Here is a 17,472-nt window from a genome sequence, read left to right as displayed (position 1 = left end):
TATTGCCTATATATGTGTGTGTGTATGTCCACATACATATATATGCATACATGCATATTTATACATACACACATATCTGTATATCTATTTATATCTATATGTAGAGTGTCAAAAGTCTTAGTGCTGTGTTAAGCTACTGAAGCTTAAAATGCAGTGAGACAGGGTTGTTGTAGGGAAAATCCTCTGCAAACAAGAAAGTGCTCTAGAAATGTGAATTTTTAGACATTGAGCATGGAAAGGAGTATGAGATGCCCATCCTTGCCCACAAGAAGCTAATAACCTAGCTGGGGAGCAGAGCTATGTACACATGAGAAATAATAATATAAAACAGCATTTGCTAAGTGCAAGATGGGTGATATTTCATGTGACATGGATTGATAATGAAACCAAGTTGCTTTTGTAAAGGGCATGACCATCTACTGCCCTATTGTTCTGTTCAGAAATCCTGTGATTCAGAGTCCCAGACTCCTTAAGCTGAAGCTCCGTTCTTGGGTTGCCTTATATCATTTATTTATGTTAGCACCATCTCTACCATGTCCCACCCTTCCATTGTGACTTTTGGAACCTCCCTGTTCTAATAGTGTTCACCAATTACTCTTAATATTAGACCTATGTCCTCCCCCTGAATATTACTTTGTATCTATTGTGTTTTTAATTTTCTACTTACAAATTATTTCCTCTAATAAAATATGAGCTCCTTGAGGGCAGGGACTATTTTCTTTTTGTCTTTGTATCTCTGAGGTCTAGACCAGAGATTTAAGTTGGATATTGAAGGGTATGTAGGACTTAGCTAAGTGGAAGGAATAGAGAGAGAGAGATGATGAGAACTGAGTCCTAAAGGCAGAAGCAAGCATTATGCAAAGGATAGTAAGGATTCTAGCCGAGAAGAAAGCACTTGATGGGGAAAGAGGGAGAAAAGCCTGGAGAAAGTTGGACTGAGATGATGGAGAGACTTGAAAGCAATATGTCCTGCTTAAATTTAATGAGTAATAATACTTCATTGATGTGGGTGCTCCTGCTCATAGCTCTCCCCATGGATTTTCCTCCTCTATAATTTTTGTCCATATTGTTCCATAAATCTCCCATATGGGACTTGACCCATGCTCTAGAGGCTGCCTTATTTTATTTTTTCTTTTATCATTCATGGCTACCAGGCAGAACTGATTCCATTTTTTATAGTGCTTTTAAGATTTATAAAATAGTTTGCTCACCACATTACCCTTCAAGGTTTTCTCATGACATTACCCTTCAAGTCCAAGTGTTATTACCCACAGTAGTTGTCTGGCCATGGTTACTTTGCTGAGAGAATGCTGGAGTAGATACTTAAGCCCAGTCCTCTCGACTCCAACTCAAGCATTTTTTCTCTAGCATTAATTCTCTTCCTATCTTCATCATTCTTTTTCTCTCCACTTCTACTCTTAACCTTCCATTTTCTCTGACAACCCAACATAGAATGCTTTGACTCTTTAAGAATAGTAATAATACCCAAATGGCTGTGATTTGGTGCTTCCATATATGGGGCTTCCATATTTATTCTTTTTTTTTTCTTTCAACTTTTCCAGTCTGCTTCTCTGGTTGTAGGTGTTTTGGTACCTGGCCCACTTGACTCACATTAATGATTCCTCTAATAAAACCTATTCAGAAAAGGAGCTGATTATATCTATCTACTCTGCTCTAAATTTGCCAAATTTGAGAGAACTGTTTTCAGAAAAATTGACAATGCCAAGGATACAATCTAATTGTGTGAACATTCCTGTTGCAACATCATGGAGGAGAAGATATTGAGAGGCTGGCTCTAGGAATATTCATGCTTTGTGAAAAGGAATTAATGCACCTGTCACACCCACACAATTGGTCTTGCAGTGCTCAAAACACTTCACATTATTTATATCTGTCCTTTTGAAAACATTTTAAAGCTCAAATTTAGATATTTCTGTTGGAGGACTGGAAACAGAATTCAGCAATTCACTTTTATTTTTAAAAATATTTGTTGCATTTTGTTTTTTCATTGCCTGGATTTCCCTTTTATCTGTCTCCCTTTATCCCAGGGATATAACAAAGAATTTTTTTAAAAAAGAGTAAGAGAAAAAATTCAGCAGAACTAGTCAGCACATCAAAAAAAAATCTGACAGGATATACAATGTTCCAATTCTGTGAACCCCCACCTTTGCAAAGAAATGGTGCCGGGTACTTTCTTATATCTCTTCTTTGGAGCCAAGCTTTTCTTCTCCCCTCCCTCCCCTCCCCTCTCCTCCTCCCTCCCCTCCCCTCTCCTCCTCCCTCCCCTCCCCTCCTCCCTCCCCTCCCCTCTCCTCCTCCCTCCCCTCTCCTCTTCTCCTCCCCTCCCCTCCCCTCTCCTCCTCTCCTCCCCTCCCCTCTCCTTCTCTCCTCCCCTCCCCTCCACTCCCCTCTCCTCCTTCCCCCCCTTCCTTCCTTGCTTCCTTCCTTCGTTCCTTCCAAACAGGGTGTATTTGATGACCTCTAAGTCTCTTCCAGTTCTAAATCTGGGGAGCAGTTGCCAGCCAGATCAATTCTTAAAGGAAGAGAATATTCTGAGAGGAGTTGATGAAGAGCATCAGTGTGTTCCAGGCATGGAAAGTAACTTGTGCAAAAACAAAAGATATGCAAGATGGAGAATCTACCTTAGGGGTTACATAGTAATCTAGTTGGCTGGAATCTACCATGTATGAAGTGCAGTGATGTGAAATATGGCTGGGAAGACAGGATAGAGCCTGATTTTGGTGGGCCTTACATGCTACTCCAACGACTTTGCCTGTAGGATGCATTTTTCCCTTTGGTGATAGAGTTTTCTCCTAGATATGAGTTTTGTATACATTTGTCTCTGAGCTTTGATGCAGTAGAAAGAACATTAAGTGAGGAGTAGGGAGACCCGGGCTTGAGCCCTTCTGTCCAAACCACTTCCCATCTTACTTCTTTCATTTGTAAAATGAAAGGGTTGGACTATATGATCTCCATTGGCTCCTCAAGTTGTAAATCTCAGTGTCTTGCACATAGTAGATACTTCATGAATACTTATGGAATTGACTAAATTGAATCCTGAGATAATGATCTTATTTCTTTTCCATCTCCTCTTCATAGGATCATAGAATTTAGACGTAATATAGGGATTTTAGAGATTGTTTGTGTTCTCCCTGAAATGTGACAACCAGAATTGAACAATATACTTGAGATTGGACCTGACTGGGTCAGAGAATAGTAGAACTTACTATCTTTCTAAGAGCCTGATACTATGTTTCTTTTAGTGTATATTAAGACTACATTAGGTGTGTTGGCTTCCTTATCATACTGTTCAGGTCAGCTTGGTAGCACAGTGGATAGAGCACTGGACCTGGGTTCAAGAAGACCTGTGTTCAAATTTGGCCTCAGAATGTAATGGCTGTATGACCCTGGGCAAGTCACTTAACCCTCATTCCTCATCTATGAGCTGGAGAAAAAAAAGTGGCAAACTACTCCAATATCTTTGCCAAAAATTGTCAAATGGGGTCATGAAGAGTTGGACATGACTGAAAAACAATCAAACACTATACTGTTCACTCATAGTGAGTTTGGAGTTGGCTCAAATTACAGATCTTTTGCAGTTTGTTTGGTCATACTTTCTCCATACCATTGATTTTTTTTAAACCCAAGAGTAAGACTTTACATTCATCTTCATTATATTCTGTATTATATTTGGACCAAAACTTAACCTATAAAGATTATTCTTTGGATACTGATTGTCTCATCCAACATGTTAGCTATTCCTTCCAACTTTGTGCCATTTAAAAATGTCATCTACTCTAACACCCTTATTTTATAAATGAAGAAACTGAGTCCCAGAGAGGGAAAGCCCAAGTTATACAGGTAACAATAAAAGTGTACATTTCTCCTTAAAGATTAAAAAAAGTTTTTTTCATAACAATATTGTGAGTGTAGACAGTACAGGTATTATCCCTATTATACAGATGGGGAAATTGAGACTCACTGAACCTAACTTGTAAGTTATTAAATGCTACTATATGCCAGGCACTGTGCTGAGCCCTCTGGATATAAATACAACGAATGAAACAATCCCTACTTACTGTTAAGACATTTGCTTTCTAATGGGCTCACCAGGCTAAGAAGTTATCAGGCCGAGATTTGATTCCAGGTCCCTCCTCTCTCTGGGTTCATCTTGCCCATCTGAACCTCAGACTTTTTATCTAGAAAATGGGGGTTACTATGATATATTTAGTAGATTGCCATGAATAACAATTCTTGTACTACTTATCTCCCAACAAATGAGGTAATGGGTATGAAAGGGCTTTGAAAACTGCCAGGTACTGTTGGAGGATAAACTACCATTCCTCTACATTGAGTTAAAATCCAGAGCTTTTTAAAAACTTATTTTTTGCACTGTGTCGGGGGCCCTTAGCCGGCTAGGATTCACGGTTGCCATGGCTTCTTACTTTGAGGAGCACGACTGCGAGCCGGGGGTGCCTAAGGAACAGTACCGGCAGAATGCGCTCCTGGAGCTGGCGTGGACACTTTTCAATGGGATGGACATTGAGCTAGCATCTGCCGACTTCACAGACTGGGACCACCGACTGCCTCCCCCTGCCGCCAAGAGAGCTGTCCAGAGCCTACCAAAAGCTATCATCACAGGGGCCCAGGCTGACAAAGGTCTGAAGCGCCCTGTGTGCCTTCTGGAGTTTGAGGAGGAACAGACTGCCTTGAAGATGCCCTGCCAACACCTCTTCCATTCAGACTGCATTCTACTGTAGCTGGGCAAGACCAACTCCTGCCCACTCTGCAGATGTGAGCTGCCCACAGACAATGAAGAGTACGAAGAAAGATAAGATAAAAGAAAGATAAGGCGCGAGGGCAGCAGCAACAGCACCGTCTTGAATACCTCCATGGAGCCATGTACACATGATGGGCTTCCTTTTCCCCTTGCACCACTTTTCCTCATGTCAATTAAATGGTTTCCTCACCCTGAAAAAAAAACAACTTATTTTTTTAACCATTTTGGATGGAAGTTTGTCATGTGCGTATGTGCATGTATGTATAAATATGTATAGAGGGTGTCCCCAAAATCTTATCGCAGTTTTAAGCTTTAATTACTTAAAAATATTTTGTGTAAATGTGTGTGTGTGTGTGTGTGTGTGTGTGTGTGTGTGTGTGTAGGTGGGTGGGTGTGGGTGCGGGTGTGTGTAATACTTTCTTGCCCTGAGAGTCTAGTGAAAATAATTAACTTAAAAACAAATCTCAGGGTACCTTTTAAAATATTGCTATGCTGTGTCCTATAACAGAGGGATGCCCTTAGAGGACATTGAGCTGTGTCAAGGCTATTTGTCCCTTCACTCAATTTTTCTGGACTGCTGGACTTTGTATCTTGGAGCTACTTTATTTTTCCAATTCCTCCCTTGATAATAAGTTGGTGCTTCTCAAAGCAGCTAATGTCCCAACTTGTAGCAGCTGCTTCTACATTTGCTTCTTCATTTGCTGCTTCCTAATCTATTAGGACTTAGAGAGTTTTCCTACCAGTAATGGGCATGGCCATTTTGTTCATGGTCCACATGAAGCCAACTCTGGTTACTTTTTTTTTAAGAGGCATGGCTGGCAAGTTTATTTGATGGGTGTTTTACTGAACTCCAAGCTTAGTATAAGAGGCACATGATAAGCAGGAAAAATGGCAAGGGATCTTAGTTTGTGCTAAGAGAATGAGCCTGGGTTCAGCCCCGGGGAGTGGTCCACCCCAGGAAAAGAGGTGGGCAGAGGCTGGAACAGGGCAGGTATTCCTTTTAGGAGGAAGAGGGCTGCCCTGGGCGTGAAGGGTTATACTGGGGAAGGCAGAGGAAATGAGGCCAGGCAAGGCAGGGAGGCAGCAGTGGTCCCTGACTTCTCCAGGGATGTCATGTTCCAAATGAGGCTTCAGACATCTCCCGATGCCTTTGATTTACAGCCTTGACTAGTGGGGTGGTCTTTCACTTAATAAATGGCAAGGCAACATTTAAAGAGCCCCGGTTTTAAATCCTGTCTCTGACACTTCCTGTTGATGTTATTTTCTCTTAGAAAGTCCCTAACCTTCCTTGTCCTCAGCTTCTACTTCTGTAAAGTGGGGATAGTGATCATTGTAATCTGCGTCACAGAATTATTGTAAGGGAAGTGCTTTTGTAAACCCTAAAGCACTTACTCAAACATAAATTTTATCAATTATTGTTTGCTTGATAAAAAATTCACTTAAATAGTCTTCTTAATCTAGGGAAATATTGAGTGGTTACCAATTCCTTGTCCCCGCACCTTCTGAATTTGCGTGGGCTTCTTTGTTGTCCTCTTCCATCTGTTATTCTTCTTAGTCTATGTGTTACTACCTGGACAGCTTATACTTGACAGAGATCAATGCTTTGTCAGGTGGGCAATCACCATTTTGATATGCTAACATCCCCTAATGAACATAATAAGCTATCAGCTAAGTAAACAATTCATTAGTCTGGGAGCAGGATGTTCAGATGCATCTTGATTTGGTGACATCAGATACCCTGTAGCCAGACGATTCCCGGCAAGACTCCCAGCAGACGTGGTGGCGGGCCTCCCTTGCCAGGCAAGGATTGGGCATTGCAGTCTGTAGTTTTAGATATTGTTATCTCTTCCAATCCATGGATAGTGTAACAATTTGGACAGGTGTCTAGAAAGAACCCAGTGAGTTCAGGTGACGGGCCAAGTGCAAAAAAAGCAGTAGAATAACCTTGAATGTAAGGTTAGAGTGTTAAGGTACATAATAGGCATTTGATAAATACTTGCTACTTTATTTTTTTCCCCCTGCTTCCCCGTGCACCAAATTCAGAGTCGGAAAATTGGGTTCAGATCCCCATTCTGGTATTGACTAGCAGTGTGACCTTACACAAATTTCTTCTTTCTCCCTGAGCCTCACTTTCCCTATCTGTCAAATGAGAAGGTTGAACTGGATCATAGTTCTGGAGCTGGAAGGAACCTCAAAGGCCCTCTAGTCCAATCCCCTCATTTGACAGGGTTTTTCATCTTGAGAATACTTGTTCTCAACATTGACTACTAACTAGACTCTAGTTAGTAGTTAGTCTAACTAGGCTGTAGTTACTAGAGCCTGGCTGCTCAGCCTGACATTCAAGGCCCTTCATTTCATAGTGATTCCCTACTATATTCTCAGCTCTAGTCCAGGAGTCCTTAGCCTGGAGTCCATAGAGTTGTTTTTGGTATTATTTTGCTAACTTTATCTCAAGACAACTTTTCCTTGGTCGTCCTATAGATGTTATTTTACCCATTTAGAAACATCATTCAGAGTAGGGGTCCATAGGCTTCATCAGGCTGACGCAAGGTTAAGGATGCTTGGTTAATCAAATGGGGCTGCTTGTTATTCTTTGTGCCGATCTATCTCTTTTCCCCCTTCTTTTTGTGTTTATGCTGCTCCCAGCATCTGGAAACATACTACCTCCCAACCTCAGCTATTGGGTAAGGGTGGGGGGAGGGGCAGGTTGAGTGAATGAATGAATGAATAAAGCATTTATTACTGAGCTAAGTCCTGGGCATACAAGTAGGAATAAGTCAACTTCTATCTCAAGGAGCTCATGTTCTAATGGAGGAGACAATACATGTGGAAGGTTACAGCTATGAGTCAGATGGAAAAATCTCACGACCCTTGGGGTACAGTGGCAAAGTAAATGGTAATGCCTCTTCCTTAATGTCATTCCCACTGACCAAATGACCTCAGTGTCTAATGTTGAGCTATTTGACAATGGCAAAAGCCTTTGATGACAAGAACTTTCTTTCCTGAGTCTTCGGTAACTATGGCTATTGGAGCGAATGCCAGGCTACATCTCCATAGATGTCACTTCCCAGGTTGGTGGCTGAGGACACTGGGCTAGAATTGTTATTCCCAAAGCTCTTGGGCTTAAGGTCCTGGGCTATCTCCTTAGGATTTAAGGGATAGTGGTGGGGTGCGGTTTAACTTGCCTTGCATATACTACTTTCTCTCTCTCCCTCGAGGTACTTCAGATAGGCTCACTTGCATGCTTTTCCTGTGGCAGTTAGTTGGTAGTAGGTGGGAATGGCTTGCTCCTTCTCCAGTGGAATTACTGCATGATGGCTTTGAGGGGAAGGGGGGGCTAGAAGCAGTGTTCATGGTCTGGAAAGTGCTCCCCCTCCCAAGGGTCCTGTGCCTATTTATTCAGAAATTAATGTGTTATTAAAGCTGCTGGCCTCAATAAATGTTTTTGAACAAAGAAAGAAGTGTTCCCATCTTTAGTTCTTTCCACCACCACCACCTCCTTCTCCCAGCTCCTTTTCTTTGGAGCTGACTCTTATTTGTTGCATGTAGTTTTAATGGTCTTGTGAAGACTTGAAGACAGATAGAATTTGTCCATCTCTGGTCTCCATTCATCTTGTATGGGACCAGTGCTTGTCCAGCAGAGGCACTGGGAGGATTACAAAGCATTATCCTCCTCAGATTGACCAAAGGGGTGCTATATTGGGTTAATCCGCATTAAAGTATCATTGCCCCCTCCTGCTCCAGGGAGGGGGGAAACTAGGATTTGCTATTTTTGGAACAACGTTCATGTAATTTCATAAATCCCCTCATTCTCAAGAACTGAGAATAGGCCATTTTAAAATTGTTTATTTGGTTTTAAGTTTGGTTTTCTCCTTTCCCTAGTTTTGCAACTTATGCGATGATAGCTGTCAGTTAAAAATTTTTTTTAAATTCCTGTAAGCAACAAAGACGCATGGATGCCATCGTCTGCAGTGTTTTGCCCCAAGATTAAACTACATGATTCCTTCCTCTGCATTTCTTTCCGACTCCTGGTGTTTGTGCTTTGCATTTGGGATAGGGTGACGGTGAAGAAGTAGCAGTGTCTCATTCAGTTACTGATACTCGTTCATTATGCTGTGTATAGAGTACTGGCCTGGGATAAAATTCGGATGCTATTGTCCTTGTGGAGTTTATGGGGATAGTATGGGGAGTAGTATGGGGATAAGATTCTATGTTATAATAGTAGCTTGCATCTCTAATCAATATTTAAGATTTTCAAAGTACTTTCCTCACAATAATCCTTGTGAGGGAGGATTTTATCCTCATTTTACGGATGAGGAACTGAAGCAAACTGGATGAAGTGACTTGCCCAGGGTCACACAGCTAGTAAGTGTCTGAGGCCAGATTTGAACTCAGGAGTCTTCCTGACTCTAGGCCCTGCGCTCTTTCAACTATGCCATCTAGCTGATTGTGGAATCTCTTCCCAAGAGGTCAAGTCATAACTTTGGCATTAGAAGGGCCCTCAGAGGCCATGGAGTCCAATCCCCTCATTTTATGAGAGAATTGAGGCCTAGCAAGGTTAAGTAACTTGCCCAATATCACAGAAGTAGTAAGGGTCAGAGGCATGATTTGAACTGACTCTAAAGCTATCGTACCCTTTTGGTGTCTATAGAATTCTTTCACAAACTAGTTCTTATCTCACTTCCCTCTGGTTTAAGAGCATGAGGTAACTGAATAAATTAGCCCTCATACCTCACTTCACTGGCTTCAAACCCAGTTCCTTACTGTTTTGAGCATGTGCTCTAAATTCTTCAAACCAGCCCACATAGATAATAAATACAGAATAAATCAAATGGCTCATTCCATTAAAAACAAGTCCAGAGTGATGACCCTTAAAAATTGGCTGTCCTGTAAGATTTATGTAAAGTCTGGACTTTACACCCTAGGGATCTGGATTTAAATGGAAATTCTGACCAAGCTGTAGCTCCTTTGATGATGTGGGGTACATCTCTAGCACTTGGACTGAAGAGTAACAATGGTGTTAAATGCTCCCTGGATAAACAAAACTGGAGACATTAAATAGAAACGAGTCCTTAAACTCAGAGAATTGCCTGGAGATTTTTTTAAAATAAAACACATTTCCATGTGTTCTACAAAGGCTTTTGATGTCTTTGTGTAAAATTTGAAAATTACTTCATTATTATAATTTTGTAACATTTCTTTATTCTGAGGTCCCTTCCAGATTCAAAATTCTGTGATTGTGATTCTGTCCTTGCTTTCCATTTTGAAGGCTTTCTTCTCTCACATATGTGTTTGGCAGTCTAATATGATAGTCTGAACCTTGAAATGAAAGACATACACTTGGAGCCATAAAATGAGTCTCCAGTTTTGTGAAAAGGCAACAGCCCACAGAGGGGAAGGGATTTGCCCAAATCACACAGGTCCATGACAGTATGGATCTCAATGCTGGTGCAGTGTCTTCCCTCTATTGATCGTCTCTAATTGGTTCTGTATATATATTGTTTGTGCTTAATGTTTTTCATGCTGTTTCTCCCATTAGATTTGCTTATTGAGGGCAGGGACTACCTTTGACTTTGTATTCCCGGCTCCTCTCATATTGTCTGGCTCACGGTAGGTGCTTAATAAATGCTAATTGACTGACTGATCCTTGGCCTGTTCATCTCTGTACCCCTGAAGTCCCTGTCAGAGGGGATTAAATTGAATTATTTGAATAGTCACAGCATTAGTAACTGTATCTTAACTAAATTTTGTAACTCTCTCAGCACTCTTGTGTACAGTAGGCACTTAATGTTTTTTGAAGGGAATGAATGGGGAGAAGGTAGATTTTCAGAGAAAATCATCTTTTCAGAGAAGGTAGATTTTCTTTCTCTTACCATCTACATTACATTAAATTACATTAAAGCCTTTACTCTGGATTTTGTAGAGTGATAATTCTTTTGCCTTATTTATGTTGGAAACTGATGGGATTAAGCCTGTTTTGGGCAAACCTGTTGTTGATATCCTATAAATACTGACTCTGAGGGGCTCTTCAGTGTAGCAGAAGGAGCCCTGAGCGGAGAGTCAGGACTCTTGGCTCTACCACTGATTTTCTATGTGACCCCTCCATACAAGTCACTTCTCCTTCCTGGGTTTGGACTAGATGATAAGCTATAATTCTGTGGTCTTTTAAACTTTGCTAAGAGCTATTTTTACCTTGTGAGTAGAGAGTGAAAGTATTGTTACCCTTTTTTATAGAAGAAGTTGAAACTCAGAGAGGTTGAAGAATTTGTCCTGAGTCACAAAGATAACAGAACCAAGTTTGGAACGCAGGCATTCTGGAACTAGGTCTAGCATGCTTTACACTAGACCATGTTTTAACTATGGCTGGGCAACCAGAGCTTTACACCAAGGCACCAAAATTTAGAGGGCATGAGCAAGACTTGTAGACCTTCAGTAGTCTAAGAACAAGTGAGTTTAGCACCTAGTTAGCAAGAATAATTAGTTAATCTGGGAAGCTCCCATTTGGTGTGTACTTCCTCCTTTAGGAGGTGCATACCAGGGAGCTTCTTCTGACAGACAGCCTGCACCCACTGCACCCTGCCAAGGCCCCCCCAGCAGCACTTGAGGGTACACTTCATGCTGCTTGCCTTAGGCATTAAAAAATGCTAGTTACAATTCTGACCGTGCTGCTTCCTCTAGATGATCTCTTAGGGTTCCTTCCAGTTCTAACATCCTCTGAGTCTAATTAAATAGCTCTATGATCTCATCGATTTGGGAGTTTCTGCCAATGAGGTGGATCACAGCCCATCCGTACCTGCCCATCCTTGTTGGCTCTTGTCTATGTTCTCCCCAGAGTTCCATGAATCCACCCAATATGCGAAAGTCCTTCCCTATTTTCTCCCAATATCACAAGGGTCCCAGAGGAGCACTTTGATTCTCCATCTGTCTTTCATGTGGCTGGCTCATCTTCTTTTTTTTGTAATACAATTCCTTGATAACACCCTAAATTTACCCCTGTTCTTCAGAATTCCTCATTGGTTAGATGTTGCAGCCTGCTCACGCCTACCCTCTGCCTCTCCATTGCCTTCTATGTGATACTCAGCTATAATTCTTTAGAGGCAATGGTGCTATGTGCCTTGATGCCATGTAGCAACACCAGCAAAATGTTAGTACAGTATTGAAAAGATAGGCTTTTGCTTTTACAGGAAGCTTGGGGTCAGTAAAAGAGTGTTTGATTTCTGTGTGTGTGTGTGTGTGTGTGTATTTGGGCATAATAATCCACTCCCCCTTTTTATATTATATTTATTTAGCAAGCTGGGTGAATTACTGAAGGTTTAGGAACAGGGCAGGGATGTGACAGAGTTCTATATCAGGAATATCATGCAAAGGGAAAGATAGACTCTCAGCAGAGACACTATTAGAAGATTATTGTAAAAGTCTAGGAGAGTTTGATAGGTAGTGTAGATTCCTTTCAGTTAGGCAATTAAGTTAGCTGAGATGATAGTTTGAGGAGGTAGAATAATTGAGGGAAAGTTATTTTAGGAGAGATTACATTGATTCTCTTTGTAGACAGAAGAAAATAATAACTTATACTTTTATAGAGTTTTAAAGTTTGCAAAGTACTTTGCTTATAACTTGGTTTGAGCCTTACAACAAATCTGTGAGGTAGGTACTGCAGGTGTTATTATCTATCTCCATTTTACAGATGAGAAAACTGAGGCTCTGAGAGGTCAAGTGATTTGACCATGGTGACACAGCTACTAAATGCTGGAGTTGGGATCTGAACACAAGTCTTCCTGATTCCAGGTCCAGCAATGTCTCCAAAGATTGTCTCTATACAAAGGAGCCTATAAAAAAAAATCAAATTGGAAGCATATCTCTAAGTTGTCTGTTAGAACTGAAAGCGCTTTGTCTCCTAGAAACAGTGTTGTGAATGGTAGTGAGCTTCCTGGGCTAGTCCACAAAAGCCTTTTAAACTGGTAATATAGTTGAACTTAGTACCAATAGTATTAGCCTGTGTTCCGTGTCCAGGAAACAAGTGGGCCACTCATTTCAGGAGGCAGGAGGAGGAAGAAGAGTTTCCTTCCCCTTTCTAGGAGGAGCAGGGCTAGCCAGTAGAGTACCATTGTAAAATAAGGGAAGTCTGTCTTTGGCAACGTTACACCTCCCTCTCTATAATCTCTCCAGCCTCCCAGTGCCTGTTTCCCTTGGCTTATGGTTTCCTAAATTCCCTAGTGCTACACCCCACCCAATTCTGCCTTGTTCTTCAAAGCCTTTTCTATCTCCAGATTCCTATCCTTTCCCCTTCCTGCACACCAATCAAAGCTTGCATCTCCTGTTTAATGGGATCTTAGCTGGGGTCATCCATTTAGACCTAGAAGGTCTTCAGACCTCCAAATCATTCATTTTACAGATGAGGTCACTGAATCCCAGAAAGACCAAGTAACTTAACCAAGGTCACTTGGGTGGCAAGTATCAGAGGCAGGATGTGAATCCACATCCTGTGACTCCCTCCTGCTAAATTCTGGGGAGCAAAGTTGCATGAACCAGAGCCCTTGAATATTCTCAGGAGTATTGCCACCACTTCACTGCAGGCCACTCCTTACCTCGTGCCCGGATTATTGCAATAGCCTGCTGGTGTGTCTGCCTGCCTCAAGTCTCTCCTCACTTTAATCTACCCTCCATTTAATCACTAAAATGATTTTCCTAAAGCTCAGATCCGACAAACTACAAACTCCCTATTGCCTCCAAGAGCAAATCCAAAATGCTGTTTGGCATTCAAAGCCCTTTATAACTTAGCCCTCTACTATCTTTCCAGTCTTCTTATGCCTTTGCTCCTGAAATGTAGTCTTCTCTTTGATCCAGTGACATTGGCCTCCTGCCTATTTCATGAACAAAAAACTCCATCTCTCAGTTCCAGGCATCTTATCTGACTTTTACCCCATGCCTAGAATGCTCTCCCTCCTCGATTCCCCGACTACTGACTTCCCTGACTTCATTTAAATCCCAACTAAAATCTCACCTTCCCCAGCCCTTCTTAATTTCAGTGCCTTCCCTCTGTTGATTATTTCCTATTTATCCTTTATATGATTTGATTTCTATGTATTTGTTTTTTGGATAGTCTACCCCATTAGATTATAAGCTTCTTGAAGGCAGAGCCTGTCTTTAGCCTCTTATCATATCCCCAGCATCAAGCACAGTGCCCGGCACATAGTAGGCACTTAATAAATGTTGATCGATTGATTGATATTTATGTTTAAAAAAGAGATGCTCTTTGAGCCAAATGAATTTAGAATTAAGAGAATTTCAGGTCACACTAAGTGCTCCAAACACTTGGAGGCACTTCTCACCTCCAACACAAAAATGAATGGCTGGAGTTCAGTCCTTGGCCTTATAATCCAGGGAAAGAGATTTGGGGAGATAAACCAGGGACATAAATAACTCTCATACCGAATAGAAGATGACAGAATTCGTAGAAGTCCTAAACCAATGCCCTGAGAGATTTGAGGAGGTAGAGGTTGCTTCTGCTGGGAACCCCTTAGGAAAAGTTAGCTTGTGAAAAGCAGAAAAAAAAAGCCATGGATTTAGAATTAAGAGGACCTGTACTGGCTTTGACTAACATTTACTGGTGACCTTAGGAACCTTCCTTCTTCTCTCTAGGTCTTGTGATCTTTATCTGTAAAATGGGACTATTCATACTTTTATTACCTGCTCCCCAGGATTCTGGCAAGGAAAATCTTCTGCAAACTTCTCTAGAACTATGAGGAGTTATTCTCACCCTGATCTGGGATTTGAAGGAAGGGAAGGATTTCAACATTCAGAAATGGGAGAAGAGGAGGGGATGATAGGAAGGAAAGAGAACCAGTCCAGTATGAGGGACTATTTGACAAAAGCACAGAGATAGACTGGAAGGGAGATGACAAAGTGTGGGAGAAAATATTTTTGGATGGAGATGAGGCAACATCCAGGCAGGCTTGTCTAGAAATTTGTCCCCTGCCTCTCTCCCCACTCCCACCTCTGCTATTCTAGGTGGTGCTACTTTTCACATCTTCATCCCCAAGTACTGGCAACTCTAAAAGCCATCAAGATTTTTATTTCTTCCAAAGGTAGTCAGCATGAGGTAGTTTTGGAAAGAGCATTGGACTTGAAGTCATGGGACCTGAGTTTGAATCCTGGCTCTTACTAACCCTTCTGGGCCTCATTTTCCTCATCTGAAAAACGAGGGGGTTGGACTTGATCACAAACACACACAACACGAACACACACACACACACACACAAAAGGGGTCTGTTGACATATTTCAGGAGGGTCCACAAGCTTGAATGGGAAATAAATTACATCTTTATTTTCAATAATCTCTAACTGAAATTTAGGGCAGTTTGGTGGCACAGTGGATAGAGTACTGGGCCTGAAGTCAGGAAGACTCAGCCTCTCAAGTTCAAATCCAGTGTCAAACATTTACTAGCCGTGTAACCTTGGGCAAGTCACTTCACCCCGTTTGCCTCAGTTTCCTCATCTGTAAAATGAGCTGGAGAAGGACATGGCAAACCACTTCAATATCTCTGCCAAGAAAACTCCAAACGGGGTCACAGAGTGTTGGACATGACTGAAACAACTGAACAAAACTAAAATTTAGTCCTTCCTTCAATTATGAATTTTTAAAAAAAACTGTTCTGAAAAGGGAGACATAGGCCTCACCAGGCTGCTAAAGGAGAGCCCATGACTCAAAAAGATAAAGAATTCCCTGGCTAGTTGTTCTCTGGGAACTCTAGAATCCTTTGGTCCAATGGAATTAGGAGACCTGGAGTTCAAGTCTTGTATTTAACTAGTTATATAAGCGAGGAAAGTCGTATCACTCCTCTGACCACAGATTTCCTGTATTGTAAAGTGAGGAGGTTGGACTAGGTGATCTCTGATTGGGATGACCTTCAACCCTTAACACCTTGTGAGTTCTAGTTCTCACAGAGAAAGCATGCCCCACCCTTCCTGCCTGTAGTTTTGGGGTGGGAAGGGTTGAAGCAGCTATTTGTAGACATGGATTACTTATAGGTAAACACATCTCTATAAATCCACAAAGTAGCATTTTTTTGTGTGTGTGGAATCACAATTCAGAGTTAATTGGTTATAATTAAATAAGGAACTGCCCTTCCCAGACTTTCAGCTTGGTTCAGGGACTACGAAAGGTTACGTGTTGGGGCAACAGGGAGAGGGTATGAGAGAGAGAGAGAGAGAGGGAGGGAGAGAGACACACAGAGGACTTTTAGACTCTTCTTGCCTTTCCAAGGCCTGTTTTCTCCGTATGGATAAATGCCAAATTTGTCATCACAGGCATTCTACCCGCTCCAAGCTACAAGAAGGACCAGCACTTCTCTCTGGAAGCCTTCGTTATGGGAACAGTTTTTTTTTTTGAAGATCTGCTTTAGACATTACAGGGGGGAGAAAAGAGGATGATGACTTATGTAGCTGCCTCACACAGGGAAGAGTAATGAACCCATTGCTGGTTAACTAGGTTTTTGAGATGTCAAAGGACTTGCTGGCTGGGCTGGGAAGAGGTTTTCACATATTTTTAAAAATTTTTTTGACAACTACTCAGAGAGCCGGAGTGAACCCAAAGACCCCAAAACTTTGATCTTGGAAACTAATAGTGTCTGGCTCCTTGGGGAAGACAACTGATGCTTTTATGTTTGGTCTTTCGAAGCACATTATTATTTCAAAATTGCAAGTGACATGATGAATGGTGTCCTTCACTTGGGTGCAAAGTATTAATTATTTAACAGACCACTGATCCAGAGATTTCTCTGTGTTGTCTTGGCATGTGCATCTGCAAAACTGCACGTGAATTTTAACACACTTGTTTGAAGTATCGTCAGGCACCCTACGGTTAAAACAAGGGTTTGCTTATTTGGCAAGAAATTGCTGATGCAAATGCCTTTTTTTAAAAAATGGATATTTTCAAAGTTGTTTGTTTCTTAAGTGATTCCCTTATGATCTTCTTCTATAGGATGCCTTCTTACCTATCACTGTTTTGGCTGCTGAAATTAATCCTACATAAAGGGGTTAAGAAATGTTATCAGTGTGCTTGTAAGAGCTATTATACCAACTAGTGACTCAGAAATATTTTACTAATGAATAAGACCCACTCTCTTCCCTCCTTGCTCTGTGCTTCTGTCCTCTTCTCCATTCCCTTCTTCACAGATAGATATGTCTTTGCACGCACGCGCGCGCGCGCGCGCACACACACACACACATTTTCTGCTACCATTGAGGAAAGCCAGAGAGTGCTAGTCATGGAAACATCCTTTATTGCCGAATATTGACATTCCAGATCCAGGAAGATTTTATAGTCTTTGGAAGACCTTTAATTGGACAAATGGGTTGATTCGTAAACCTTTCGAAACTTACTTCTTTGTTTCTTAGATCATAGACAGCCATAGGCTCTAGATCTGGGAGGGACCTTAGAGTCATCCAGCCCAACTCCCTCATTTTATTTTAGAGGAAACTGAGGCTCAGAGAATCAAGATGCCAGAGGTCATAGAGCTCTATAGCAAGTGGTAGAAGACAGTCTTGAATCTAAACCCTCTGACTCTAGATCCAGAGCTCTAGGAGTCCTGATTCTGTCTGTATGGGTATTTACTCCAGCAACAGTGAGTGGATTGAGAGCCTTAGGGGTCAGACTTAATGACCTCAAAGGGCTTTTCCAGCTCTAAATCCAA

The 17,472-nt window shown here is 41.6% G+C and overlaps 1 protein-coding gene and 1 pseudogene across 4 annotated transcripts in view; both read left to right on the top strand.

Moving 5' to 3' along the window:
• HPCAL1 (hippocalcin like 1) overlaps nt 1-17,472 on the top strand; it is a 192,379-nt gene that overhangs the window by 44,821 nt on the left and 130,086 nt on the right. The window lies entirely within an intron of this gene.
• LOC118843743 lies at nt 4,398-4,983 on the top strand (annotated as a pseudogene).

The sequence above is a fragment of the Trichosurus vulpecula genome, chromosome 3, assembly GCF_011100635.1.
Source record: "Trichosurus vulpecula isolate mTriVul1 chromosome 3, mTriVul1.pri, whole genome shotgun sequence".
In the NCBI taxonomy this organism is placed as follows: Eukaryota; Metazoa; Chordata; class Mammalia; order Diprotodontia; family Phalangeridae; genus Trichosurus; species Trichosurus vulpecula.
Note: the sequence above shows the minus strand (reverse complement) of the source record. Positions and strands in the feature narration are given on the sequence as shown.